Below are 10,570 nucleotides of genomic sequence, written 5' to 3' on the forward strand. Positions count from 1 at the left end.
CCCACTTCTCAGATCAATATGTGGGAGAAAATCAGCACAACCATACATGCCAAAGTGATATATACCAAAGTTCATCAAAAAAATGAACATGTGAAATTGACAAATAAATTTTAGAACAGAGTGGAGGTGAAGGGGGAAGGTTAGTGTCTGTGAGGTAATGACATAGGGGTGATAATAGGGGAAGCTATCTTTGTAATGGGTGAGATAATTAGTTAGTTATTTAAAAGGCAACCAATATTTCCTCACTACCAATCTGTGTAAGTTTTATGGCACCAGTTAACCAAGGTGGACTATATTCAGAGATTAATTTAGAACAATGTTTCTAATTGTAGAGTTTAATTCTCTGTGCATTATATTCTGGTACTAACAGATGTACCCGGTGTTGCTCAGGTCTGTAACTGAAGTATTTTTTTAAATAAATTAAAAATATGCATACTTTATTTCAATGTTTGTATTTTTCAAAAATGAAAGAAAATGAAGGCTGGATTGAGAATTCGGGAGTGAGGAGGGACAAGAGGTGGGTGGCTTAGGTCAGAGAGTTGTGAGGTGTGGGGGAGCTTAAAGCAGGGAGTAAAGGGCTCAGGGCAGGGGAGAGGGTGCAGAACTTAAGGCAGGTGGAAGCTGCAGGACTCAGGCTCAGGATAGCGGGTTGGAATGTAGGGGGGGAGTTTACGGGGCCTTACATGGCAGCAAGGGTTGCGCTGGTCTAGTGGCGACTCTTCCCAGGGAGCCAGAGCAGCACTCCCCTGCCAGTGGGCCCCCCCCAGTTGCTCTCTCATGATCTGCAGGCTGTCTGGGGGGGGGGGGGGTGCGAGTCTCTGGGGGTTGTCCCCTCTTGCAGTGCCCCCCATGGCCTGCAGGCTGTTGCAGGGGCAAGGTTCTGCAGGTTGTTGAGGTGTGGGACCAGGGTCCAGGGGCTGTGTCCCCCTTCTCTTGCTTGCCACCCGTGGCCTGCAGCTTGTCTGTAGGGGACCAGGATCTGGGGGGCTGACCTCCACACTGACCCTCCATGGCCTGCAGGTTGTCTGGAGGGGGCAGGCTCCAGGGACTGTCCCCCCTTCCATCTGCCCCTGTGAATTGCAGAACTAATTGCTCAGTCTAGAGGTAGGCAAGATAGTAGAGCCCTGCTGGCAGTCTCTTGGTGCTGCAGCTGCCCCCAGTGGTCACTTTCAGTATCACATCTCTCATCTCTGTGCACCTCCCCTTCACATTCTTCTTCTGTCTCCCCCTCCCTTTCCATGTTATGGGGAATAGTTCCATTCTCAGCATTTCCTGTTTTCTGTGTACAGCCAAACCTTGACTTTGGTTTCAGTTAGAGTAAGAGTAAGCTGCATACCAAATTTGATGGTTCTAGCGCTCACAGTTTAGAAGGAGTTCTTGACCAAACGGACTCTCAGAGAGACAGATGTGCTCTAATATATAGGAAGACATAAGAGGGGGTAGTAAGACTTGCTAACTTTTTGTAGCACTAGCTTAAGAGACAACATAAAACTAACAGAAAACCACTCTTTGCACCAGAGAAAATATCTAGTTTTCTGACCCTTTAATAGTTGAAGATTAGGGATTGCCATAAAGTTGACCCTGTCCTACAATGTATTCCCAGAATGCTCCATGGTGAGACTAACCACCCCAAAATAATCTGAAGGGAACATCATATATTTTTCCACTCTCATCCCTTCTCTGTTTTTTCCATAGACAAGGCCAATTTCTCTGTTTTAGCTCTTACTTAAATTCCCACAGACTTCAGGAGGACTAAGAACTGAGTAGTGTGAGATAGATAATACTGATGAATATAAGAACGGCCATACCGGCTCAGATCCAAGGCCCATCTCACCTAGTGTCTTGTCTTCCAACAGCAGCCAATGTGTTCTTAGTCTTTCTGGTACTTCAGTTAACATACATATTTCACCACCACCCAAAAAAACCCCTGTCTATTTTAACTGAAATTATATTGATAAGATATATAAAATAAGAAAACTTAAAACTTTAAAAAATCCGAACACACGTTCAGTATTGTTAGTGTAATGAGTCAATATCCACTTTCTTTTACTCCGAAACTTATAAATATTGTACATGGTTTTAGCTGCTAACTCCCAATGAAATGTTCTTTTGGCAGCTTGAAAACATCCATTAGTATGAAAGGGGCTAATCTTGCTTCTTGTTTAGCAAATATTTTTTAGCCAGGCCAAGTGAGCGTTGCTTAACCATGTTTTATTATAATTCTTCAGTAGAAGATTCTAATACCTCTAGAGCAATGGTTTTAAACCTGTGGTGTATGGACCACTGGGGGTTTGCAGACTATGATAAGGGGTTTATGAAAAGTTGTTGATACCATACACCTTTGGGATTCTGCAGACTATGTCTGAGATTTCCAAAGGAGTTTGTAAATTAAAAATAAGGTTGAAAGTCATTGTTCTAGAGAGGATAAGGCTAGTCTTGCAATTATACGAAGGAGGGAGAAAAACTGTTCTCCTTGGCCTCTGAGGATAGGACAAGAAGCAATGGGCTTAAACTGCAGCAAAGGAGGTTTAGGTTGGACATTAGGAAAAACTTCCTAACTGTCAGGATGGTTAAACACTGGAATAAATTGCCTACGGGGGTTGTGGAATCTCCATCTCTGGAGATATTTAAGAGCAGGTTAGATAGACATCAATCAGGGATGGTTTAGATCAGGGCTACTCAACTTTGGACGCCCCGGGGGCCACAATGAAACTCATACCACATGCTGAGGGCCACAACATAAGTGTGGTTGCATATACATGTGAATATGTATGCAAATATATGCAAATAGGTTCTTTCACACTGATGGGCATGAATACAAAGATTAAGGCAAGCCTTCACAATGCGCAGGGTCCATTTAAGTCAGTTCTGCTGATATAAAATATATTTACCCGATTTCCACCCATATGACAGCACTTTTAATGAGTAATGACAGTCCAGGAATTTAATTACTAAAATGCATATCAACAGAAGACCATTACACTGACTACTTTTCTGTTTTGACTCCCACCCGCGAGCCACATGTTGAGCCCCTCTTAAACCCAAACTGCACTGTGGGCCACAAACAAATGGGATGCAGGCCTCATGTGGCCTGCGGGCCGCATCTTGAGTAGCCCTGGTCTGGACGGTGCTTGCTCCTGCCGCGAGGGCAGGGGTCTGGACTTGATGACCTCTCGAGGTCCCTTCCAGTTCTAGTGTTCTATGATTCTATAGCACTGAATGAAAAATTAGTTCTTTCCCTGCCATTATCACAGACATTCCTATGTGATCTTGGGCAAGTCACTAATCTCTCTGTTCCACACTCTCCTTTGTTGTAAAACAGACTAATACTTGCTGCACATGGCTGTTGTAAGATTCACGTAACGTTTGTAAAACTCCTTCCAAAAGTCATCTGGAAAGTGTTATATAAGTCCAAAGCATTTTTAGCCAGGTGGGATATTTGTTACTGGCATTTTTTTTTTACAGCAAAGAGGGTTCAAGTAGCATTTTAAGTAGTTTTTTAGCCAGATGACGAAGACTGAGCTAAATAGAAATGCAGAGGTTTATAAATTACATAAGCACTGTTGGGTTATAAATAGCTCTTTGTTTTACCACAGAAAAGAAACAGTTATTCCTTACGAGAAGATAGTGCAGTACTTTGTTTTTTTAAATACAAAACTGGAAACCATTGTTCACTGTTCTTTATTTGTATGGTTCTTATGTTGTTAAAGAACTAGTGTTTGCTGCTTTACATGCCACTTTTTATTAAAGAACCACAAAAATATACTTTATTGGACCTGCCAGAAACTCACTCTAGCTACTATATTGTCTTGCTTTTTCCTTTTTAAAAACTATCTCTAGCTGAAAAGCAATAAAGTCAATGGTACCTGTAGCTAAAGTGAAGCAAGCATTATCTCCTTTTTGCTTAAATCCACCAATAAATAAAAATATCAAATAAATAAATTCCCTACTCTCCAAAACAAGTGTTGTGTGAAATGTCTGCTTAAAATGTTTGAGATGTTCAACTGAATCACAGTTCTTCTCTCGGAATCATATTCCAGATGTTGCTATTTATTTTTCTGCTTATATCTTGCTTATAGAACTCCCTTTGATGTCACTGCAAGATTGGTTCACAGAATGATTATAGAATATCCAACAAAGATCTGGACTGCACATATAAACACACCTTAGACTGGAATATGGAATTTTAATCTTTGATTGGAAGCATTAGTTTGAGATAAATTTACATAAATAAGATATGAGGACTTTCATATTTACACTAGATAGCCATTTTAAACATTTTGAAAGGGATATACACTTCATGTGTCAGTCCACAACTCTCTGAGCAACAGGGTGAGGGGTGAGGAAGAAACGTCCTCTATGATGTAATTGTCCAGGATGAGGGTTGCACTTTCTTCTGAAGCATTTAGTACTGGCTAGCTGTAAGGTGAGCTCTTGAAAGGCCACCCAGGAGAGAGTCAGGTGCCACTCAGCTGATTAGCAAAGAGTAGGGTTGCCAGGTGTCCGGTTTTGAACTGAACAGTCCAGTATTTGAGCTTTCTGTTCAGGAAACAAATTGGGAAAATATAAATGAGAAAATATAAATGTCTGGTATTTACTAAATAAGATGTAATGTAGATTGTGAGGTAATGTCAAGTGTGTCCTGTATTTTTGTTAAAACCATCTGGCAACCCTAACAAAGAGCCCTTGGCCAGCAGCATGTGTTTCTACTGGTGGCGCACATCCGTACGTGCCTTGGTATAACATTTATTCTGTCCATGTATGGAAAAAATTCGAAGGAACACTACCGGCCGGAGACAGATGCCAGATTAGACAGACCTCTGTTCTCATCTAGTTTGGCAGTTCCTATGTTCCTAATTCACACAGTTGACATCTAGACTATAGCCCTTTACCAATGACACTGACATTTTGCATTCAACACTTGCTGTTCCCCCAGACAATTAACAAATAAGAAGCTTTAAGCTCAAAAAGCTCTTTACTTAAGTCTTGCCTCAAAGTGAAAATAATTAGAAAATTAATTAATTCTGCTTTCTTGAAAGCAGAAAGAATCTTAAAAATCTCTCAAGGCAAGGTGCTGTGTACCTACTTCCTTTTTATTGTTTGGATTTTTTTCATGTTTCTTTGTTTGGTCATACTATAGGAATAATATCTACAACATTGGAATACACTTGCAGTAATTGGCTTTTCCAGTTATCAAATCTTTGGTTTCACTTTTCAGGTTTAATCACTTACACAATCCAGTCATTTTCCTTCCACTCCTTCATATGTGTATTATCCAATCTATAATTTCCAGTGTGATATCTTTGTTTCAGTAATGCAAAGTGATTTCAAATATGGGGCAAAGCAGATGGTTTAACTGAGGACAGGATTTGAGTCACTGAATAAAAGACCTTTGCATTTAGAAAACAGCAATGGTGCAGTGTTGTTGCTCAGTTTGGATTCTTTTCAAGAGATACCACACCAGCCTGATAAATTGCCCAATGCCAAATAAGTCACATTTTTGGTATAACTTCTTAGTAAATGATAAACATTTCATTCACTAATTTCTTTCACAGTCCAGCCACCCCATCATTTTTAATCTGGTACCATATGCTATACATTGTTTTCAGTTTACATTTAATCTTTCATTCACACCTTCTGCTCCCTTACCCCATTATTTCTATTAAAGTTTTAAATGTTGATTTCTTTCATGTTTCCTGCTTTACCTTCAGATAAAACTGGCCCTATTTCAAAGTATCTTTTATTTTATACTAACTTTATATAAAGTTTCATATTAACTTTAATCTTAAATCCTGTTCCCAAAAATCACCCCTCACCCAACACTTCCGATAGGGAGAAACATGAGATGGGCTTTGGATTTTTCTTTTGAATGTTAAAAGCTAAATCAAGAGTTGTGCAATGCTGTTATTGAGCTTTGTGGTTTTGCTTTGTTTTCTTAAAGTAGAAAATAAGACTGAATCAGTGTGATTGTAATAGCACAGATACCCAGTACAGGTTGGACCTCCATGGTCCAGCACCCTCAGGACCTGATCAGTCCCAGAGGTGGGATTTTTCCAGACTAGGGGAGGTCATTTCTGGACTCCTGCCACCAGCTGGCCTCCTGGGTGGCTTCCCACCTTCTGCTGGGCCTGCTGCCCTGCTGACCCCATTGGGCAGCCATTGCTGCCATGGCTCCAGGACTTACCGTGCAGCTGCGTGCACCACACTGAAGCTCCAGTATCCTCAGGACAGCTGTGCATGCCGCACTGGGGCTCTGGTCCCGCAGGGCAGCCACACGCACCGCACTGGGGCTCCAAGACCCACCAGGCAGCCGCATGCTGCAGATCCCTGTCCCACCAAGCTACCGTGGCTCCCAGACCTGCCGGGAGCTTTGTTCTAGGTCTCCTTACCCTGCTGGACAGCCCCAATGCCATGTACTGGGCAGCCTCACCATCAGCTCGCTATCCGCTGCCCTGCCAGTCCCACAGGGATCTGTACCACTGGCCCTCCACTGGGACTCTCTGGTCCTGCAATGTCCATGCTGCACCATGGATGTTGCCGGACCAGAGAATCATAAAATCATAGAATCATAGGGTATGTCTACACTGCCACCATAGTTCGAACTAGGGTGGCTAATGTAGGCATTCGAAGTTGCAAATGAAGTCCGGGATTTAAATATCCCGGGCTTCATTTGCATCTTGCCGGGCGCCGCCATTTTTAAATCCCTGTTAGTGCGGACTCCGTGCCCGCGGCTACACGCGGCACGGAGTAGGTAGTTCGAATTAGGCTCTCTAATTCGAACTACTGTTACTCCTCATGGAACAAGGTGTACCGCTAGTTTGAATTAGACAGCCTAATTCGAACTACCTACTCCGTGCTGCGTGTAGCCGCGGGCACGGAGTCCGCACTAACAGGGATTTAAAAATGGCGGCGCCCAGCAAGATGCAAATGAAGCCCGGGATATTTAAATCCCGGGCTTCATTTGCAACTTCGAATGCCTACATTAGCCACCCTAGTTCGAACTAGGGTGGCAGTGTAGACATACCCATAGAGCTTGAAGAGACCTCAGGAGATCATCAAGTCCAGCCCCCTACCCAAGGCAAGACCAATCCTAATTAAATCAACCCAACCAGGGCTTTCTCAAGCTGAGACTTAAAAACCTCTAGGGATGGAGATTCCATCACCTCCCTAGGTAACCCATTCCAGTGCTTCACCGCCCTCCTAGTGAAATAGTTTTTCCTAATATCCAACTTAGCCCTCTCCCACTGTAACTTGAGACCATTGCTCCTTGTTCTGCCATCCATCCCTATTGTGAACAGCCTTTCTCCATCCTCCTTGGAACCTCCCTTCAGGAAGTTGAAAGCTGCTATCAAATCCCCCCCTCACTCTTCTCTTCCGCAGACTAAACAAACTCAAATCCCTCTGGGTATGTCTACACTACCCCGCTAGTTCGAACTAGCGGGGTAATGTATGCATACCGCACTTGCTAATGAAGCCCGGGATTTGAATTTCCCGGGCTTCATTAGCATAAGCGGGGAGCCGCCATTTTTAAATCCCCGCTGCTTCGAACCCCGTGTAGCGCGGCTACACGGGGCTCGAACTAGGTAGTTCGGACTAGGGTCCTATTCCGAACTACCGGTACTCCTCGTGAAACGAGGTGTACCGGTAGTTCGGAATAGGCACCCTAGTCCGAACTACCTAGTTCGAGCCCCGTGTAGCCGCGCTACACGGGGTTCGAAGCAGCGGGGATTTAAAAATGGCGGCTCCCCGCTTATGCTAATGAAGCCCGGGAAATTCAAATCCCGGGCTTCATTAGCAAGTGCGGTATGCATACATTACCCCGCTAGTTCGAACTAGCGGGGTAGTGTAGACATACCCTCAGTCTCTCCTCAAAGGTCATGCGCTCCAGCCCCCTAATCATTTTGGTCGCCCTCCGCTGGACCCTCTCCAATGCGTCCACATCCTTTCTATAGTGGGGGGCCCAGAATTGTACACAATAGTCCAGATGTGGCCTCACCAGAGCAAAATAAAGGGGAATAATCACTTCTCTGGATCTGCTGGCAATGCTCCTCTTAATGCAACCTAATATTCCATTAGCCTTCTTGGCTACAACGGCACACTGTTTACTCATATACAGCTTCTCATCCACTGTAATCCCCAGGTCCTTTTCTACAGAACTGTTACTTAGCCATTCAGTCCCCAGCCTGTAACAATGCTTGGGATTCTTCCATCCCAAGTGCAGGACTCTACTCTTGTCCTTGTTGAACCTCATCAGATTTCTTTTGACTCAATCCTCTAATCTGTCCAGGTCACTCTGGACCCTATCTCTGCCCTCCAGCGTATCTACCTCTCTCCCTATCTTAATGTCATCTGTGAACTTGCTGAGGGTGCAATCCATCCCCTCATCCAGGTCATTAATAAAGATATTGAACAAAACCAGTCCTAGAACAGATCTTTGGGGCACTCCGCTAGAAACCATCTGCCAACCTGACTGAGCCGTTGATGACTACCCATTGGATCCAACAGTCTAGCCAGCTTTCTATCCATCTTACAGTCCACTTATCCAATCCATAGTCCCTTAACTTGCTGGCAAGAATATTGTGGGAGACCCTATCAAAAGCTTTGCTAAAGTCAAGGCATGTCACATCCACTGACTTTCCCATATCCACAGAGCCAGTTACCTCATCATAGAAGCTAATCAGATTGGTCTGGCAGAACTTGCCCTTCTTGAATCCATGTTGACTATTCCTGATCACTTTCCCCTCTTCCAAGTGCTTCAAAATGGATTCCTTGAGGATCCCCTCCATGATTTTTCCAGGGACTGAGGTAAGGCTGACCGGTCAGTAGTTCCCTGGATTATCCTTCTTCCCTTTTTTAAAGATGGGCACTACATTTGCCTTTTTGAAATCATCCAGGATCTCTCCCGATCTTCAAAGATAATGGCCAAAGTCTCCGCAATGACATTTGCCAACTCCCTCAGTACCCTCAGATGCATTAAATCTGGGGCCGTGGATTTGTGTATGTTTAGCTTTTCTAAATAGTTCCTAACTTGTTCTTTCCCCACCAAGGGCTGTCCACCTCCTTCCCATACTGCGTTGCCTAGTGCATTTGTCGGGGAGCTGTCCTTGTCCGTGAAGACAGAGGCAAAGAAAGCATTGAGTATTTCAGCTTTTCCCACATCATCTATCACTAGGTTACCTCCCTCATCCAGTAAGGGCCCCACGCCTTCTCTGATTACCCTCTTATTGCTAACATGCCTGTAGAAACCTGTCTTGTTGCCCTTCACATCCCTGGTTAAGAAAGTTCCAACCTGTAGTTTCTATTTTTAAAGATGTTTCACTCTATCTGGGCTGTGTAGTTGTGGCAATCAGTAATTTATTTGCACTGGCTGTGTCTACATTGGCATCCCTTTCCGGAAAAGGGATGTTAATGAGACACTTCGGAATTGCAAATCCGCGGGGGATTTAAATATCCCCCGCGGCATTTGCATTTACATGGCTGCCGCTTTTTTCCGGCTCGGGGTTTTTGCCGGAGAAAAGCGCCAGTGTAGACACGATTCTCCGGAAAATAAGCCCTTTTCCGGAGGATCCCTTATTCAAGGATATTTCCTACTTGAATAAGGGATCCTCCGGAAAAGGGCTTATTTTTCGGAGAATCGCGTCTACACTGGCGCTTTTCTCCGGCAAAAACCCCGAGCCGGAAAAAAGCGGCAGCCATGTAAATGCAAATGCCGCGGGGGATATTTGCAATTCCGAAGTGTCTCATTAGCATCCCTTTTCCGGAAAGGGATGCCAATGTAGACACAGCCACTGTGTGTGCAATGTCCTGCCCCACAGAAACTGCACAGACACTACTGATTGTGAATTCACAGTGCCACTTATTTGAGTCCTCTCCACAAACACTATTTAATCCCCATACAACAGTCTATTTAAAATAGCCTCTGTGCTTTTGACCCTCACATCAGGATCTGTGATAAGTAGAGATCTCTCTTCCCTGAGGTTTCTGTGGGTACGTCTACACTTGCTCCCTAGTTCGGACTAGGGATGCAAATGTAGACAAGTGAAGTAGCTAATGAAGCTGGTATTTAAATATCCCGCGCTCCGTTAGCATGATCTCGCTGGTGCACTAGTTCGAATCACAGCTGATTCGAACCAGGAAGTGCGCGCCAGGACGTGTTAGTTCGAACCAAAGCCCTTGGTTCGAACTAACATTACTCCTAATTTTTTAACGTTACTCAAAAAAATGAGGAGTAATGTTAGTTTGAACCAAGGGCTTTGGTTCGAACTAACGCGTCCCGGTGCGCACTTCCTGGTTCGAATCAGCTGTGATTCGAACTAGTGCACCGGCAAGATCATGCTAATGGAGCACGGGATATTTAAATCCCGGCTTCATTAGCTACTTCACTCGTCTGCATTTGCATCCCTAGTCCGAACTAGGGAGCAAGTGTAGATGTACCCATATATGAGATCAGCTAGACCTGTTCCTCTCACCCAGAACTGCCTTCTCATGTCTCTTTACTGAGGGACTGGCCTAACTGGCTCTGTCTCACCCTGCTTTCAAACCTATATAACTACTTCAGTCTGCTGGCAGA

At 44.1% G+C, this 10,570-nt stretch overlaps 1 long non-coding RNA gene across 1 annotated transcript in view; it reads right to left on the reverse strand.

Annotated features, from left to right (window-relative positions):
• Positions 1-4,172: 4,172 nt before the first annotated feature.
• LOC142829648 (uncharacterized) overlaps positions 4,173-10,570 on the reverse strand; it is an 8,915-nt gene continuing 2,517 nt past the window's right edge. Inside the window, exon 2 of the long non-coding RNA XR_012904296.1 lies at positions 4,173-4,539. This is a non-coding gene — a long non-coding RNA (uncharacterized LOC142829648). The remainder of the gene's footprint in view (positions 4,540-10,570) is intronic.

The sequence above is a fragment of the Pelodiscus sinensis genome, chromosome 5, assembly GCF_049634645.1.
Source record: "Pelodiscus sinensis isolate JC-2024 chromosome 5, ASM4963464v1, whole genome shotgun sequence".
Classification (NCBI taxonomy): Eukaryota; Metazoa; Chordata; order Testudines; family Trionychidae; genus Pelodiscus; species Pelodiscus sinensis.